Source organism: Chelonia mydas, chromosome 2, assembly GCF_015237465.2.
Source record: "Chelonia mydas isolate rCheMyd1 chromosome 2, rCheMyd1.pri.v2, whole genome shotgun sequence".
Classification (NCBI taxonomy): Eukaryota; Metazoa; Chordata; order Testudines; family Cheloniidae; genus Chelonia; species Chelonia mydas.
The window spans coordinates 65030810-65050500 of record NC_057850.1 but is presented as its reverse complement, the minus strand read 5'-3'; positions in this window follow the sequence as shown (position 1 = coordinate 65050500).

The window sequence follows — 19691 nt, the reverse complement described above, 5'->3', positions numbered from 1 at the left end:
CAAACATATTTTCCTACTGTGAATTCTACCCCATTCAGTAACTGTTTTGCCAAAGAAAGTAATTCTTTAAGGGATTAAAGCCAAATGTAATGCAGATGTCCAGCTAAGAAATAAAGAACTTAAAACCAATATAAAAATGCTCTCATGTTGTTGTCTATTAAGTGGTATGTTTCAAGAATGATGATAACTATGTTATCTTTGACCATTGGCAGTGAGAAATAATAATCAGGAAAGCTTTATAACTAGGTAATTGAGTAGGACATATGCTAGTATTCTGCACTTGCTTCCTAGGATTACTTTTGAAGCAATGTTTCAGAGTAGCAGCCATGTTAGTCTGTATTCGCAAAAAGAAAAGGAGTATTTGTGGCATCTTTGAGACTAACAAATTTATTTGAGCATAAGCTTTTGTGAGCTACAGCTCACTTCATCCGATGCATTCAGTGGAAAATACAGTGGGGAGATTTCTATACACAGAGAACATGAAACAGTGGGTGTTACCATACTCACTGTAAGGAGAATGATCACTTAAGGTGAGCTATTACCAGCAGGAGAGCAGGGGCGGGGGGGGACCCTTTGTAGTGATAATCAAGGTGGGCCATTTCCAGCAGCTGACAAGAACGTCTAAGGAACAGTGGGTGGTAGTGGGGGGGAATAAACATGGGGAAATAGTTTTACTTTGTGTAATGACCCATCCACTCCCAGTCTCTATTCAAGCCTAAGTTAATTGTATCCAGTTTGCAAATTAATTCCAATTCAGCAGTCTCTCGTTGGAGTCTCTTTTTGAAGTTTTTTTGTTGAAGAATTGCAACTTTTAGGTCTGTAATCGAGTGACCAAAGAGATTGAAGTGTTCTCCAAGTGGTTTTTGAATGTTATAATTCTTGACGTCTGATTTGTGTCCATTTATTCTTTTATGTAGAGACTGTCCAGTTTGACCAATGTACATGGCAGAGGGGCATTGCTGGCACATATCACATTGGTAGATGTGCAGGTGCACGAGCCTCTGACAGTGTGACTGATGTGATTAGGCCCTATGATGGTGTCCCCTGAATAGATATGTGCACACAGTTGGCAACGGGCTTGTCATAAATGTAAAGGGAAGGGTAAACACCTTTAAAATCCCTCCTGGACAGAGGAAAAATCCTTTCACCTGTAAAGGGTTAAGAAGCTAGGATAACCTCTCTGGCACTTGACCAAAATGACCAATGAGGAGACAAGATACTTTCAAAAGCTGGGAGGAGGGAGAAAAACCAAGGGTCTGTGTCTGTCTGTGTGATGCTTTTGCCGGGGACAGAACAGGAATGGAGTCTTAGAACTTAGTAAGTAATCTAGCTAGATATGCGTTAGATTATGATTTCTTTAAATGGCTGAGAAAATAAGCTGTGCTGAATAGAATGAATATTCCTGTCTGTGTGTCTTTTTTGTCACTTAAGGTTTTGCCTAGAGGGATTCTCTATGTTTTGAATCTAATTACCCTGTAAGGTATTTACCATCCTGATTTTACAGAGGTGATTCTTTTTACTGTTTCTTCTATTAAAATGTTTCTTTTAAAGAACTGAATGCATTTTTCATTGTTCTAAGATCCAAGGGTTTGGGTCTGTGGTCACCTATGCAAATTGGTGAAGATTTTTACCAAGCCTTCCCCAGGAAGTGGGGTGCAAGGGTTGGGAGGATTTTGGGGGGAAAGACGTTTCCAAACAACGTTTTCCCAATAAACCCAGATAAACGTTTGGTGCTGACAGTGGAAGTCCAAGGGCAAAGGGTAAAATAATTTGTACCTTGGGGAAGTTTTAACCTAAGCTGGTAAAAGTAAGCTTAGGAGGTTTTCTTGCAGGTCCCCACATATGTACCCTAGAGTTCAGAGTGGGGAAGGAACCTTGACAGGACTTTGTTGCAAGGATAGGTTCCTGGGTTAGTGGTTCTGTTGTGTGGTGAGGGTTGCTGGTGAGTATTTGCTTCAAGTTGGGGGGCTGTCTGTAAGCAAGGACTGGCCTGTCTCCCAAGATCTGTGAGAGTGATGTGTCGTCCTTCAGGATAGGTTGTAGATCCTTGATGATGCGCAGGAGAGGTTTTAGTTAGGGGCTGAAGGTGATGGCTAGTGGCGTTCTGTTATTTTCTTTGTTGGGCCTGCCTTGTAGTAGGTGACTTCTGGGTACTCTTCTGGCTCTGTCAGTCTGTTTCTTCACTTCAGCAGGTAGGTATTGTAGTTGTAAGAATGCTTGATAGAGATCTTGTAGGTGTTTGTCTCTGTCTGAAGGGTTGGAGCAAATGCGGTTGTATCGTAGAGCTTGGCTGTAGACAATGGATCGTGTGGTTTGGTCTGGATGAAAGCTGGAGGCATGTAGGTAGGAATAGCGGTCTGTAGGTTTCTGGTATAGGGTGGTGTTTATGTGACCATCGCTTATTAGCACCGTAGTGTCCAGGAAGTGGATCTCTTGTGTGGACTGGTCCAGGCTGAGGTTGATGGTGGGATGGAAATTGTTGAAATCATGGTGGAATTCCTCAAGGGCTTCTTTTCCATGGGTCCAGATGATGAAGATGTCATCAATGTGGCACAAGTAGAGTAGGGGCATTAGAGGACGAGAGCTGAGGAAGCGATGTTCTCAGTCAGTCATAAAAAGGTTGGTATACTGTGGGGCCATGCGGGTTCCCATAGCAGTGCTGCTGATTTGAAGGTATACATTGTTCCCAAATGTGAAATAGTCCAGCCCCATGGACTTGTGCTCATCCAGCTTTTCTAAATAGTCCCAAACCACTTCTTTCTCCACAGAGGGCTGGTCACCTCCTCCCCATGCTGTGCTGCCCAGTGCAGTAGTCTGGGAGCTGACCTTGATTGTGAAGATAGAGGCAAAAAAAGCACTGAGTACATTAGCTTTTTCCACATCCTCTGTCACTAGGTTGCCTCCCTCATTCAGTAAGGGGCCCACACTTTTCTTGACTTTCTTCTTGTTGCTAATATACCTGAAGAAACCCTTCTTGTTACTTTTAACATCTCTTGCTAGCTGCAACTCCAAGTATGATTTGGCCTTCCTGATTGCACTCCTGCATGCCCGAGCAATATTTTTATACTCTTCCCTGGTCATTTGTCCAATCTTCCACTTCTTGTAAGCTTCTTTTTTGTGTTCAAGATCAGCAAGGATTTCACTGTTAAGCCAAGCTGGTCGCCTGCCATATTTACTATTCTCTCTACACATCGGGATGGTTTGTCCCTGTAACCTCAATAAGGATTCTTTAAAATACAGCCAGCTCGCCTGGACTCTTTTCCCCCTCATGTTATTCTCCCAGGGGATCCTGTCCATCAGTTCCCAGAGGGAGTCAAAGTCTGCTTTTCTGAAGTCCAGGGTCCGTATTCTGCTCCTCTCCTTTCTTCCCTGTGTCAGGATCCTGAACTCGACCATCTCATGGTCACAGCCTCCCAGGTTCCCATCCACTTTAGCTTCCCCTACTAATTCTTCCTGGTTTGTGAGCAGCAGGTCAAGAAGAGCTCTGCCCCTAGTTGGTTCCTCCAGCACTTGCACCAGGGAATTGTCCCCTACCCTTTCCAAAAGCTTCCTGGATTGTCTGTGCACCGCTATATTGCTCTCCCAGCAGATATCAGGGTGATTGAAGTCTCCCATGAGAACCAGGGCCTGCGATCTAGTAACTTCCATGAGTTGCCGGAAGAAAGCCTCATCCACCTAATCCCCCTGGTCTGGTGGTCTATAGCAGATTCCCACCATGACATCACTCTTGTTGCTCACACTTCTAAACTTAATCCAGAGACACTCAGGTTTTTCTGCAGTTTCATACTTGAGCTCTGAGCAGTCATACTGCTCCCTTACATACAATGCAACTCCCCCACCTTTTCTGCCCTGCTTGTCCTTCCTGAACAGTTTATATCCATCCATGACAGTACTCCAGTCATGTGAGTTATCCCACCAAGTCTCTGTTGTTCCAATCACATCATAATTCCTTGACTGTGCCAGGACTTCCAGTTATCCCTGCTTGTTTTCCAGGCTTCTTGCATTTGTGTATAGGCACTTGAGATAACTCGCTGGTCATCCCTCTTTCTCAGTATGAGGCAGGAGCCCTGCCCTCTCGCGTGCTCCTGCTCGTGCTTCCTGCCGGTATCCCACTTCCCCACTTACCTCAGGGCTTTGGTCTCCTTCCCCCGGTGAACCTAGTTTAAAGCCCTCCTCAGTAGGTTAGCCAGCCTGCTTGTGAAGATGCTCTTCCCTCTCTTCGTTAGGTGGAGCCCATCTCTGCCTAGCACTCCTCCTTCTTGGAACACCATCCCATGGTCGAAGAATCCAAAGCCTTCTCTCCGACACCACCTGCGTAACCATTCATTGACTTCCACGATTCTCTACCCAGGCCTTTTCCTTCCACTCTCCTTACAGTGTGTATGGTAACACCCATTGTTTCATGTTCTCTATGTATATAAATCTCCCCACTGTATTTTCCACTGAATGCGTCCGATGAAGTGAGCTGTAGCTCATGAAAGCTTACGCTCAAATAAATTTGTTAGTCTCAAAGGTGCTACAAATACTCCTGTTCTCTTTGAAGCAATGGGATCCAAGTTTAACTAATTTCCTTTTAATGCCAAAAGTGGTTTGGGCTGGTGAGGTATCTATAATGCAGCATCTCCTCATACAAACTCTTATGTAGCACCTTTTGACAGGGTACCAAGAGTGTGTCTGATGCTGCAATCCCTATTTATACAAGTACCCTCTACTCCCCGAGCTAATCCCATTGAACTCAATGGGACTGCTGCTGTAAGATTTTCAGAATCAAGTCCTGACTTTCACATCAACTGTGCTTACAATGGTGGTGAGGTTGCTGTAATACAAAAGAGATTACAGAGAAGATTGATTTATTGATAAATGTTAACTTTTTGTGGCTTCTAGTCATCTGAGAAAATGTGTGACTTTTTTGTTCCTTGACACAGTTTCTGCAGAGGGGATTTATATATGAACAATTCTTACCTTTACCACGTTTGACTTTTAAGAATGAGTCAGATCACAGGTCTAGTTTGTTTTTGTTTTGTTTTTAAATAGGAATAGCCATTTCATCTTTGTACCCAGTTGGCCCACACGATTAGTGAATGTCAATTCTTTTATCAGTGCTTTGGGATCCTTGTGAAATGTACTGTATAAATACACGTTGGTATTATCATCCTGAGAATGCATAGCTATCATCCTAAAAGTCTAGCAAGCATTTGCGGATTGCCAGTTGTCTCTAAAAGGACTTTCTACAAAGCACATTGAAGTCAATTTCCTATTGATTTCAGTGGGCTTTGGATCAAGTGCAAAGTGCACGCCAAAATGTGTCTACATAGCAACAGAAATTGTGGAACAAAATTAACAAACAGAATTTTGCTAATGCTAGAGCTGAGCATCATAGTTGGTAAACGTGACACTCAGAGTTACGGACAATGCAGGTATATTTCCAGCAGAGGGAGCTCTAATTTGTCTCAAAAAAGATAACAGTTTTGTTTTAATGTAATTAACCTGACACAGTGTACATAATCTTGAAATCTGTTTGCAGTGTTGTACAAGTACTGGGGGGGAAATTGGTATAACTCTTGTGTACATGAAAGAGGTCAACAGGAAAACTTGTTACTTCATATTTTAGAACAAAGTAATAGTATTGAAGTTAAGAAATATATGATTCCAGCTACTAAATTAAATTATGATCAATGTGTTTTGATGGGTTCTGGAATGATACAGAGTTATGAATTAAATTTTTGCATTAGAGAATGTTATGTTAAAAAGGAGATGCACCGTCTGATTGATCAAGGGCTTTTGAAGGGTAAACACAGAAGGATAATGTTTTTGGCAGGAATTCAACAATGAGGAGACATGTTTAGACAATGCAGCCAATCAGTATCGCTGACTTCTCACTTTTCACTGCAATTTCATCCATCCATGGTGGCTGTATATGTTTGATTCAAGTCACTGCGTTCATTCAATAAGAAACAAAGTGCTTAATGGGGCTCTGGGACATGGAGCTGAATAATCTCTGTTACAGGAAAGGACCAAGCATCTAGACCAGAAACAGACTTTCTGACAACTACTTATTGTAAAGAGAGAACATTTGACCGCATACATTGAGACACACATGTTTAGAAGTAGTAGGTGACAAATAAGGCCCCTTTATACCATTTTGGCAGTGGTGTAAATGCACGCTCACTTTAAGGCTCCTTCACACTGACAGAGCTTGGCAAAGGGGCCTTAGTGTAAATGAGAACATGGGTCCCTGTCTTGAAACTGTAATATAATTCCATGCAAAATCCTAAATCCTTATGACCAAGATCCCGATACAGCTCCTACTGAAGTCAACAAGCAGACTCCAATTAACTGTAATAGAGCTGAATCAAGCGCTAGCTTTAGGAGAAAGATCAAAGATTTTATTCCTCACTCTGAAGAGAAATTATTTGCATTATCTTCAATGATGGAATATGTCAACTTTGCGGAACTCTACCAGGAATGCATTTCTGACTGAGAAATTTGCCTAACACCACCCTCTCCTTGTCACCATGGAAATCCTAGTAGCTAACAAAATAGCATCTGTTGTAGCAAGAATACATTCACTTTAAAAGCTTCAAATGATGCTGTACTCTTTTGTGGGTCATGTATTCTGAAAGGAATAGTGCATCCACAGCCTACTGTTCTGTGCTAATGAGTGTGAACATGAAAACTCGTCACTCAAATATTTCATTTTTAAATATTTAAAATGTTGGCTACATTTTAAAATAGTCTTGCTGTCAGCACTTTGTAGTAGCTGCAAAAGTAAGAGTATTTTATGCATTTTTTCTCTTTTTATGAAAAAAATTGGAATTCTATAACAAGAACTGTATGCATTTGAATGACATACTTCTGAAACTTGGCTGGTAGTAATTTTCAGAAATTATGGTCTTGTGATGAGTAAGAGTTCTATTATGTGTGCTATTCTTCTGCTTTTTGACACTGTCAGTCATATCCACCTTCTCAGCATCTTGATGTCTCTGGGTTTTCACAGCTCACTCTTCTCTATACTCTTCCTCCACCTCTTGGGTCATTCTTTCATTCTCTCTTTTTTAGTGATTCCTCCATCTCCCACTCTTTGTAGAGCTCTGACCAAGATCCCTTCTTTTTCCCCTTTACACCTTTTTCTTGAGTAGCATCATCCACTCATAGTTTCAACTACCATATTTATATGGCTGACTCTCAAATCTGCCTTTCTAGAAACCTGTTTCCTTTGATCCAGGTTCCCATCTCAGCTTCTCTCCAAATCAGCTCTTGGATGTTCTGGTTCTGTCAATAAGGCAAAGAAATCCCTGAAGTTTTTCAGTAACAATCTTTTATTTCATATGTCTAAGATATTACAAACCGGGCTGCAGCACTGACTGCTTCCTTATCTGTTGTCACTGTGATCTGCTCTCAGAAGTGGTGCTGACTATTCTACATCTTGTTAAACAAGATATTGCACAGCTCAGGCCCTTGGAGATTGTAGCTGCAGTTCCCACTTGTGGGTGGGAAGCTGTCTCCCCTTTGTCATGTCTGTTTAAGAAAGTATACCTAAGTAACAGAATGTATAAAACATAATGCAACAAATACTTAACGGAATTTATGCAACCGTTGATGTAGTTTGAGAGAGTCAGTGATTCACTTAGTACAAAGTCTTTGTATCTGGATGGTGATTTGATGTCCGTTCATGCTGCAGTACTTTTTTATGGTGCCAGGAAAGGCTACTGTGTTTGGCTCAGTTTTGCTTCTCCTTTCACATAGCAGGGTGGCATGTTCTACCGGTTTCACCTCTGTCATGTGTGTCTTAGGCAGTTAATTTATTATATTCCACTTATCGTTGTTAAGAGGATCTCACAGTTCCTCCTTGCCCCTCATTGGGTTTCCTTTGGCTGTAGGATAGTCTATTGGACAGATGAATTTATGGTTCCAGTGATATGTATGTTCATCAACCACAACAATATAGGGGTGAGGATTATTCTGCTCCATGCACATTGCCCTGTTCCATGTGCAGGATCTGTCTTGAAGAAATAATCACACTCTTACTAGTTCTCTAGGTTGTATCTCTGGAAGGTTTGTGGCCTATCTGTCATAGTAGGTTTTAGCTTGTTGCGCTTCTCCTATAATTGATCTGTGACTGCTTCCATTACTTCAGGTTTTAATAGCACATTGGCTGTAGGTACCAGTGTGCATGTGTGTCTGGACATTAGATATTTCACAGAGCTTCTGGTCATGCCTTGGGGTATTTCTCCACTATAGAGTAGTTTGCCACTTGTTTTCCTTATTCTTTAAGTTTTTCTTTGAGTTTTTTCAATTTTGATGGCAGATTCAGTTTTGCTATTGGACTGACTGTTGTAGGGGAGGCTAAGATACGTTTAAATTCCCAATCTTTGGTAAAGCGTGCACATTCCTTGCTGGTGAACTGTGGTCCATTATCTGAGATGACACAATCCGGCATGACATGCCTTCTGCCTATTATTCTTGCTGCAGTGTTGTTTGATAGTTCATCTAATTCCCCAAAGTCAGAGTAGTAATCAACTATGATGAGGAAGTCAGTGTTGTTTACAACAAAAAGCTTGATTGCCCTCTTACTCCAGGGCCTGTCAGGAATGCTATGTATCTTCAATGTTTTTTTTCTTTCTGCTGGCTTGCTTGCGATTCTGCCCGTGCATTGCAGTTCCTTAGCAGGTCTTTAATTTCACTGGTGATATTTGGCTAGTATACAACACCCTTAGCTTTTTGTAGACATGCTTCTATCCCAGAGTGGCTGTGATGTGTTCAAAATAGGGTCTCTCTTCTTAAGGCTTTAGGTATAAGCATTTGGTTGTTTTTGATTATAATGTTCTCCTGCACACTGAGTTTGTCATGATAGTTCCAGTACTCACGAGTGGCCTCTGGAACCTCTTCACATTTGTCCAGCCATCCTGTTAAAATAACAGATGTCCGAATTAGTAATTCTTTATCCTGTCGTGTATGCTCACGGACTTTCTGTAGTCCTTACCTGGAAATAGTTGGTTTGATTAATACTTTCTATTTCTTCTTGTGTTTCTTTTGCTTCAGTTAGGTTACAGATTTTGTAGTCTTGTTCATTTGTATCAGATTCTTGTAGCAGAGCTTCTCTGGAAAGGAAGTCTGCTACATACATTTTGGTTCCTTTTTTTATAGCATACATCTAGGTGATAACACTGCATCTTAATTGCATGATGGAGGCATTTTGGAGCTGATAGGAGTGGTTTCTTTAAAATGACTTGTTATGATTACTTTAAATATGTATGGCTTTTTGACCTTGTATAGATTGATCAAATTTTTCCCAGGCAAATACTATTGCCAGACACTTTTTAAATGTGAGCGTACCGTCTTTCTGTCGGAAATAAGGACCTTGATGCACAGGCTACTCCACGTCCAGTTTCACTGGCATCGCAGTGTATAGTAGCTGCTTCTTTCACATCATAATATTTTAGTACAGCATGTGTGGTGGCTAAGTTTTTCGTGTGGTTGGTAGCTGTATCGTGCTGGGGCAGCCAGATCCATGTTGCATCTGAATCTAGTAATTGTCTGAGGATCGCATACGTCCGAGAGGCAAGAGAGGAATTTGGTCAGGTAATTTACCAGTCCTAATAGTTGGTTCAGAGACTCGGAGTTTGAAGGTTTGGCATTTGCTGTATTACTCTCATCTTTCTGGATCTTGGGACAGGCCTTGTGAGGTCAGACGGTATCCCATGTATGGTACCTCAGTGAGTCACTGTCTCATCTTCTGCTTGTTGCGATTTAGGCTGACCTCACTAGCCCTTTCTAGGAGTTCAGTGAGATTATGATCAAGATCTAATATTGCCTTTTCCATTGTGTCTCCACACCTGTACACTAAAATGTCATCAGCTATAATACTAATCCCTTTGAGAGCTGCTAATACATCTTGCTGGCAGCATTGATATTCTTCTGCAGCTGGTTTGATTCCAAATGGCATTCACAGCCATCTTTATCGGCCTGCTGGTGTCCAGAAGGCGGTTAGATACTTTCTTCATCTGATAGGAATTACCAGTATCCATCTTTTGCATCCACCACTGAAAATATCTTTGCTTTAGCAAGGTCGGGTAGGATTTTTCTGTTGTAGGTGTCTGGTAATGAGCCCATGCGTGACACGCCGCTGCGGTGTGATCTGAACGGGCTGCCTGTGGCTTTCAGGGGGCGGCTGCTTTAGAGCCACAAAGGGACCGCAGCAGGCTTACTTGAGAGACGATCCGTCTCCTTGGGCCACGTTGCTGCAGCTGAGGACAGGCCAGGCACTTGAGCTGGAGGAGCTCCCTCTATAAAAAAAAGCCAGAACTGCTGACAGGGTGCCCCTTTCTCTGTGAGGGCTTTGGACAGGGCTTCACACCCCTCATATACTGCTGGTCCCAAATAGCTCGTGCTGTTGACTTGGGCTCACTGCATGACTCATCTTTATACAGAGACTTTGGCCGCAGTCTTGAGAGAAGGATGGGGGTTAATTATCAGAGACACACAGGCCTGGATTACTTTTCATCTGTCTTTTTAAAATCCAAATTAAAAAAAAATGAGCTAATAATTCTCATCCTGGTGTATGATTTGGTTAGTTTCAACAGTGTCGTTAGCACTGTACCAGACACAAAACAAGACCGTCTCTGAACTGAAGAGCTTAGACCAGTGCTACTCAAAGTGGTGGTCCGTGGACTGATGCTGGTCCGCGAGCCATCGGCTGCCGGTCTGCGCTCACATAGGGGAAAAAATTGCCAATCCCCCACATCAGATAGCTTGAGAAGCACAGGCTTAGAATGTAAAAGCAGAAAGTGGACGGGACACACTGGCAGATCCAGAGGAGGGAGTGGCATATGTTTTCTTTCGCCTTTATATATGAGTTCAGAATCTGATGGTACCAGGACTGAAGTAATTCTTTTAAATTAAGGATCTGCATGGAGAGAAAGCAATGGATTTGCAAACCAGGGCCCCAAACCAGGTGCAAGGTCCACCCACTTGGCTCTGATTGCAGGATAGAGAGGCCATAGGTGGGACAAGTAACATACAGTAAGTAGTTATTCCATTGTATGGAAGCAGAAGAAAGGCATGTCCTGTATATTACTTCCAAAAGCATTAAGGTTAATGGCATAACTGGTGCCTTTATAATGGTAGGCATATTGTGATGGGGCAGAAGGCAATTGTATTAACAGTGGCCACTCACATCTTAAGAGGAGGAAAAAGAAAAAAATAATCTTGGAACTACTGGAGAATTGGAGAGAGTGGTTATAAGCTGTTTATGCAAATATCTTTAGAAGAGATGCAATTTTTAAAAAATGGTAATAATGTTTGAAGCTTTAAAAGGGTATTTTTACACGTGGCCTGCTTTTCAAACGTATTAATCTTTTATGAAGTTAGTCTTGCTATTGTGAGATTACACAATCTTTTCTATTCCAAGCACTGGGGACATTTATGGAAGATACAGACAGTGTTTGGGGGTTTTTTATCTTACTTAAGAATTAGAATATAATACTGCTTAGCTGAAGAGAACTTTATTTCACCAAATATGTTTTTTGAGGGGGGGTATCAGGAGGGAGGAGCAGGTGTAGACCAGACAATTCACATATTCTTCTGCATTAATTTTGACCTGCAAATGACTTAGGAAAGTGGGTGTAGTGAATATGTCTAGCTGCATGAAATTTATAGTATTAAGTCTCGACCAAAGCTTGATTTGCTTTATCCACGTTATGCATATCTTGGAGCATATCCGCTTACAAGTATCTGGCACAAAACTAACTCATTCTCCCTGCAAACCCGTCCTGTGAGCTTATGGATTTGAGTCCATCTGTTGATTTTTTTCCCCCTTTTGTTTAAAGAATTTGTGAATAAAAAGCTGTCATATTTGAATTTCTCAGGTTTTGTTCCTAGCACTTGCAGCAACTGGTGCCTCTTAAATGCAATATAATGTCCTAAATGAATGTGGGAACTGTATTTAAAAGTGTGCTCATCATATACTGAATTTCTAGGCAACTTTAATCCAGACAAGGAAGTCAAATTACAATATGTTGTTTTTCCTAATTCAATTGCTGGTCATTTTTCCCCCCTCTACCTTTCGTATGGTGAATGGAAAAAAACAAAGTAACATGCCATGCCAGGATTCATAGCCAGCTAGTAACACAAATGGTTAAAACTGGGGGCCAAATTCTCAAGTGCTTCCTCAGTTTTTACTCAGCCCTTACACTCAGTGAAGTCAACGTCAAAACTTAACAGTGTACAGTTGGGGCCTCACCCTGATGCAAAGTGGATGTAAGATGCCAACAATTAGTTTTACTTTGTTTAGCCTATTTGTTTGCAGCTATAACAGGTGGGATCTCATATGTTAGCTAAGTCGAGGAAGGCCTGCTTGCTACCTGAATTGGATACGTGTGAAGAGAGAGGAAGGAGGAGCCTAGGACTTGGGAGATGCGGGTTTAAGACCCTCCCCTGCCACAGACTTCCTGTGCCACCCAGTGCAACTTAATTAGCTTCTCTGTGCCTCAGTTCTGCATCTGTAAATGGAGGTAATGGCACCTCCCTATCTCACGGGGCATTGTGAGGCTCAGTGCATTGAAGATTGTGAGGCACTCAGATACTGTAATGATGGGAGTTGTAGGAGTAACTAGGATGGATACCTAGGACAGAAAGCTAAAACACTTCAAGCTGCTCAGGACGTCGTACTACCGACTCAGAAGAGCCTCCCCTTTGGCAACACTGACCACTTGCCCTAGCCTGCTGCTCGAGGGTATTTTCCAGCTTCGGTAACTGCATGCTGTCTAACTCAATTCATCCTGTAGTTGCAGCGGGGGAGATTGTGTTGTTCATCTCCCCTCCAGAAAGCCTTTGTGCCATGTTACTGGTTGCAAGGCCCTCTGCGGGCTCAATCAAAGTAATATGTCTGGAAAAAGTGGTAACAACAGCTCCTGGAGTCACCCAGGAAACCATCCAGACCCTTAGGGCCAAACATAGAGGTGATGATATGAAAGGTGGGATCAGTTTAGGGGGACCAGATGTCCCGATTTTATAGGGACAGTCCCGATTTTGGGGTCTTTTTCTTATATACTCTCCCCCACTCCCTGTCCCGATTTTTCACACTTGCTGTCTGGTCACCCTAGATCAGTCAGCCCCACCCCCAGGCTATTTATACCTACTTATTTATGTGTGGGAGTAAGGGAGACTAACCCCAAGCAATTTACATGGCAGGAGGAGGAAGGTTTATATTTAGAGCAAAGAGGGAACTATGTGACCTTACATCCTCCTGTTTAGCAGATTTTTCCTGTTACTGTCTGGGACCACAGATCTGACCTTCCATGCAGTGACCTGTTAACAGTCACTAGAACAACAAGCTCAACACTGACACAGGACTCCAGTCCTGGGATATGATTGGGGGAACTCCAAGAATCCCAGTTGGTTCCCTGCTTCTGTTTAAACCAAGCAAAGGAATCGGAACTTATCTGTGCAGCTGGGTTTCTCTTGCTCAGAATGGCTTCCCCAGCACTACCTATTTCCTGACTCTGATCTCCTTGTAACCTGACCCTGCCTGACTCCGGCTTCTCTGTCGGTCCTCTGGCCTGTCTCAGACTCTGATCTCCTGGTATCTGACCCAGACTACCTCCTCGATCCCAACTCACACTCCTACCTCTAGGTCAGACTACCCATGTCTCAATTGTGACAGCTACATTCATTGATTCCAGCCCAACAGTGTGTGAGCTACACCATCTTAGCGGATGATGATCTCTATGAGGGTGTAGGTAACATGCTGGTGATGGGAGACTGAGGACTAGATTCCGTCCAGACCTTGAGTGGATGCACAAAATGTGGTGTTATTTATTATTTGTATTACCACACCACCTAGGAGCCCTAGTCATGGAGCAGAACCCCTAGGTGCTGTACAAACACAGAACAAAAAGTCCCGGCCCCAAAGATCCTACAATCTAAGTATGAGAGGAGGCGACTGAGGGATACAGACAGACAAATGGAGGAGTATAAGGAAACAATGGTCTGTGTTCCTCCCCAGGGATGACTGTGTTAGGGTGCATATAGTCTGTAAAGTGCTGTGATATTTGTCAGGATGGTGGGCACTACCTAAACATTTTGTTATGGCATAGGGTTTTATTTTAAATGTACAGTGCACCTGTTCTTGTACTCTTTAGAATGTGGCAGCTAATTTAGTCATTTTGGGTAACACTTCTCAAAAAGTCTAATTTAATTAGGTTCCTAAGTCTCATTTCCAAAGCATCTAAGGCATTTAAGAGCCTAAGTCATGAGCACTATGTATGTGGCTGATTATCAAACACCTCAGGTACTCTTCTCATAAGGTATCAAAGCCAAGGGTGACTGGATCACCTGATGATGACCTGTTTTCATTCCCTCTGTGCACCTAGCATTGGCCACTGTCTGAAGACAGGATACTGGGCTAGATGGACCTTTGGTCTGACCCAGTATGGTGGTTCTTATGTTCTTATGTAGAAAGTGTAGTGTTTGAAACACAGAGGGAAAAGACATATTGGCTCCTCTAGTCTGTCAATCTTTCTAAGCAACATTTTCCCAAATGCAGTATTTAAGGCTCAGCTTTTTAAGGTATTTAGGCATTGCTGAACTCAGTATTGCAGTTTAGGAGCCTAAGTCTCATTTTCAAAGTGATGTAGGCAGTTAGGAGCGTAAATCCCATTGACAGTCAATAGGATTTCGGCTTCCAAGCGCTTACATCACTTTTGAAAATGAGACTTAAGCTCCTAAACCAGTTAGATGTTGTTGCATTCAGTGCTGCGATGCCTAAATGCCCTTACAAATCTGGGCCCAAGTGCCGCCTTATTGTTTTGAACTGGACTATATTTTTAAAAATTCAAAATTGAAATGTGTTTAGAAAAGTATTAAAATGAAACAAATGTGGGGCCAGAGGCTAACTGGGTATAAAGGATACAGATTTAACATAATGTGCTTCGTAGCTGCGAATTAGATTGCACCATTTCTAAATGTTCCTAAATTAATTGGTACTCAGCGCTCAAGAGGTGCATGTACACAAAGATGCATGGAATGTACTGGATGTAATGAAACTTCCTGTCGCTGTAGAGCAGCACCCAGCAACTATTGTAATGCAGACGCCCTAGTGAAGCAAGGGCCTAATGTATTTGCTGAGAAATGCTGAGATGGACAAGTGTTCAAGCACCCTGCAATTTAAGTCAAATGGGACAACAAAAAACCAAGCCAATGAGCAAAGCTTAGTGTCTCAGCACACGTTCCTCATTACCTCTAAAAATATATTCACCTATAGCAGTAGATTCTCCTTCAAAAATAAAGATCTCACTGACTAGCTATGATTGTCCAAAATGTAAGAAAAAAACCCCAGTGAATACTTAACATGAAGATGAAAAATCTCAAACAGCTCCAGGGTCATCGAACTGCCATAAGCGGGTCTCTACTTCTCTCTCTTTCCCTTTGCACATCTAAATGGCAACGTGTCCTTGTGTTGCTTCATTTTTCAATTGCATTGGTTGTATTTACCACAAAAAGGATTTTGTGCTGTATCCTACTGAGCTATCTTAATGAAAAATAAATCTGCACATTGGTCTTCAAGATAAGCCAGAGAGGAAACTTGCTGAGTGCAATTTAGCAAGTTACTAGAACTGGATGTGAATAGCATGAGCAGATAAGGAGGGTTTCTTGTGCTGTCCCCAAAACCCTAATTAACAGAATCTCTATAAATAATGCACATCCTGTTTGCAAGTTATAATTCATTACCTGAATGTCTCTCATACTTTTTATGCTGTGCCCTGGGAGTTGCCTAAGTCTAATGAAGATTAATTAAAATTTGTACTCAGTCATGTGGATGCCCCTTCTCTCAATTGCAGATTTACTGAGGTATGTTAGAGACATTGACTGACTAGATCTGCATTCACATAGAAGCATAGGACTGGAAGGGACCTCAAGACGTCATCTAGTCCAGTCTCCTGACCTCATTGCAGGACTAAGTATTATCTACATCATCCCTGACAGGTGTTTGTCTAACCTGCTCTTAAAAATCTCCAATGATGGAGATTCCACGACCTCCCTAGGCAATTTATTCCAGTGCTTAACCACCCTGAATGTTAGGAAGCTTTTCCTAATGTCCAACCTAAACCGCCCTTGTTGCAATTAAGTCCATTACTTCTTGCCCTAGCCTGAGAGGTTAACAAGAACAATTTTTCTCCATCCTCTTAACCTTTTATGTACTTGAAAATTGTTATCATGAACCCCCTCAGTCTTCTCTTTTCCAGACTAAACAAACCCATTTTTTTCAATCTTCCCACATAGGTCATGTTTTCGAGACCTTTAACCATTCCTGTTGCTCTTCTCTGGACTTTCTCCAATCTGTCTATATCTTTCCTGAAATGTGGCACCCAGAACTGAACCCAATACTCCAGCTGAGGCCTAATCAGCGCGGAGTAGATGGAAGAATTTTGTCTTGCTTACAACACTCCTGCTAAACCTTCCCAGAATGACATTTGCTTTTTTTGCAACAATGTTACACTGTCGACTCATGTTTACCTTGTGATCCACTATCACCCCCAGATCCCTTTCCGCAGTACTCCTTCCTAGGTAGCCATTTTCCATTTTGCATGTATGCAACTGATTGTTCCTTGCTAAGTGGAGTACTTTGCGTTTGTCCCTATTGAATTTCATTCTACAGGAACTCCTCACTTAACGTTGTAGTTATGTTCCTGAAAAATGCGACTTTAAGTGAAACGATGTTAAGCGAATCCAATTTCCCCATAAGACTTAATGTAAATGAGGGGGTTAGGTTCCAGGGAATTTTTTTTCACCAGACAAATGACTATACACACAGTATATACATACACACAGTATAAGTTTTAAACAAACAATTTAATACTTGTACACAGTGATGATGATTGTGAAGCTTGGTTGAGGTGGAGTCGTCAGAGGGTGAGATATTTCCCAGGGAATGCCTTACTGCTAAATGATGAACTAGCAATTGGCTGAGCCCTCAAAGGTTAACTCTCTCACTCTAAAAGGCAGCAGGAAAGGAGGGAGGGCAGACAGAGACACACACCCTGTGTGTGTGTGAGAGATAGAGAGGTGCATTTCCCCTTTAAGTATGAAGTGTGGGGTCAGAAGTACACTGCCTTGTTAATTAGATCAGCAAGCTGAGACCAGACCACAGCTGCTGCCTAAGTCAGCAGCTCCCTCCATCTGTGTGTCCCCCCTGCTCAATGGAAGATGGGGTAAGCGGGGTGCAGGAGCAGGAGGGAGGGGGACACCCTGACATTAGCTCCCCTCTCCTTCCCCTCCCCCCCCCCACAGCAAGCAAGAGTCTTAGGGAGCAGCTCCAAGGCAGAGGGCAGGAGCAGCACATGGCAGTGGGGGGAGGGACAGCTGAACTGCCAGCAACTGGTAGCCTGCTGGGCGGCTGCTGCACAGGGCACTTAGGGGAGCGGGGAGCTGATAGGGGGGCTGCTGGTCCACCCTGGTTCCAAGCCCCCACCAGCTAGCTGCAATGGGCTGCTGTTCCTGCAAGCACTGGACAAAGCAGGCTGCTGCCAAATGATGTTATAAGGGAGCATTGTGCAACTTTAAACGAGCATGTTCCCTAATTGATCAGCAACGAAACAACGTTAACTGGAAAAAGAAAAGGAGGACTTGTGGCACCTTAGAGACTAACAAATTTATTTGAGCATAAGCTTTCGTGAGCTACAGCTCACTTCATTGGATGCATGCAGTGGAAAATACAGGGGGGACATTTCTATACACAGAGAACATGAAACAATGGGTGTTACCATACACACTGTAATGAGAGTGATCAGGTAAGGTGAGCTATTACCAGCAGGACAGAAAAAAAACCTTTTGTAGTGATAATCAAGGTGGACCATTTCCAGCAGTTGACAAGAACGTCTGAGGAACAGTGGGTGGGAGGGATAGTTTTACTTTGTGTAATGACACATCCAGTCCCAGTCTTTATTCAAGCCTAATTTAATGGTGTCCAGTTTGCAAATTAATTCCAATTCAGCAGTCTCTCATTGGAGTCTGTTTTTGAAGTTTTTTGTTGAAGATTTGTGACTTTTAGGTCAGAGATCGAGTGACCAGAGAGATTGAAGTGTTCTCCAACTGGTTTTTGAATGTTATAATTCTTGACATCTGATTTGTGTCCATTTATTCTTTTACGTAGAGACTGTCCGGTTTGGCCAATGTACATGGCAGAGAGGCATTGCTGGCACATGATGGCATAACGTTAACCAGAATGACTTTAAGTGAGGAGTTCCTGTATTTACTTTAGACCATTTCTTCAGTTTGTCCAGATCGTTTTGAATTTTAATCCTTTCCTCCAAAGCACTTGCAGCCCCTCCCAGCTTGGTATTGTCCGCAAACTTTATAAGTGTACTCTGTACCATTATCTAAATCACTGATGAAGATATTGAACAGAACCAGACCCAGAACTGATGGGACCCCACTTGATATGCCCTTCCAGCTTGACACTGAACCACTGGGAACAGTTTTCCAACCAGTTATGCATCTGCCTTCTGCACCTAGCTCCATCTAGGTTGTATTTCTTTAGTTTGTTTATAAGAAGATGATGTGAGACAGTATCAAAAACCTTACTAAAGTCAGGATATACCATGTCTACTGCTTCCCCCCATCCACAAGTCCTGTTACCCTGTCAGAGAAAGCTGTTAGGTTCATTTGACACAATTTGTTCTTGACAAATCCATGCTGACTATTATTATCACCTTATTTCTTCTAGGTGTTTGCAAATTGATTGCTTAATTATTTGCTCCATTAGCTTTCCGGTTGTTGAAGTTAAGTTGACTGGTCTATAATTGCACAGATTGTTCTTGTTTTCCTTTTTATAAATTGGCACTATATATGCCCTTTTCCAGTCCTCTGGAATCTCTTCTGTCTTCCATGACTTTTCAAAGATAAGTGCTAATAACTCAGATATCGCCTCAGTCAGCTCATTAAGTATTTTGGGATATATTTCATCAGGTCCTGAATACAGGTCCTTGAATACATCTAACTTGTCTAAGTAATTTTTAACTTGTTCTTTCCCTATTTTAGCCTCTCATCCTACCTGATTTTCACCGGCATTCACTATGTTAGACATCTAGTCACTACAAACCGGGAAGAATTAGTAGGGGGAGCTAAAGTGGATGGGAACCTGGGAGGCAGTGACCATGAGATGGTCGAGTTCAGGATCCTGACACAGGGAAGAAAGGAGAGGAGCAGAATACGGATTTCAGAAAAGCAGACTTTGACTCCCTCCGGGAACTGATGGGCAGGATCCCCTGGGAGAATAACATGAGGGGGAAAAGAGTCCAGGAGAGCTGGCTGTATTTTAAAGAATCCTTATTGAGGTTACAGAGACAAACCATCCCGATGCGTAGAAAGTATAGTAAATATGGCAGGCGACCAGCTTGGCTTAACAGTGAAATCCTTGCTGATCTTGAACACAAAAAAGAAGCTTACAAGAAGTGGAAGATTGGACAAATGACCAGGGAAGAGTATAAAAATATTGCTCGGGCATGCAGGAGTGAAATCAGGAAGGCCAAATCACACTTGGAGTTGCAGCTAGCAAGAGATGTTGAGTAACAAGAAGGGTTTCTTCAGGTATGTTAGCAACAAGAAGGTGGTCAACGAAAGTGTGGGCCCCTTACTGAATGAGGGAGGCAATCTAGTGACAGAGGATGTGGAAAAAGCTAATGTGCTCAATG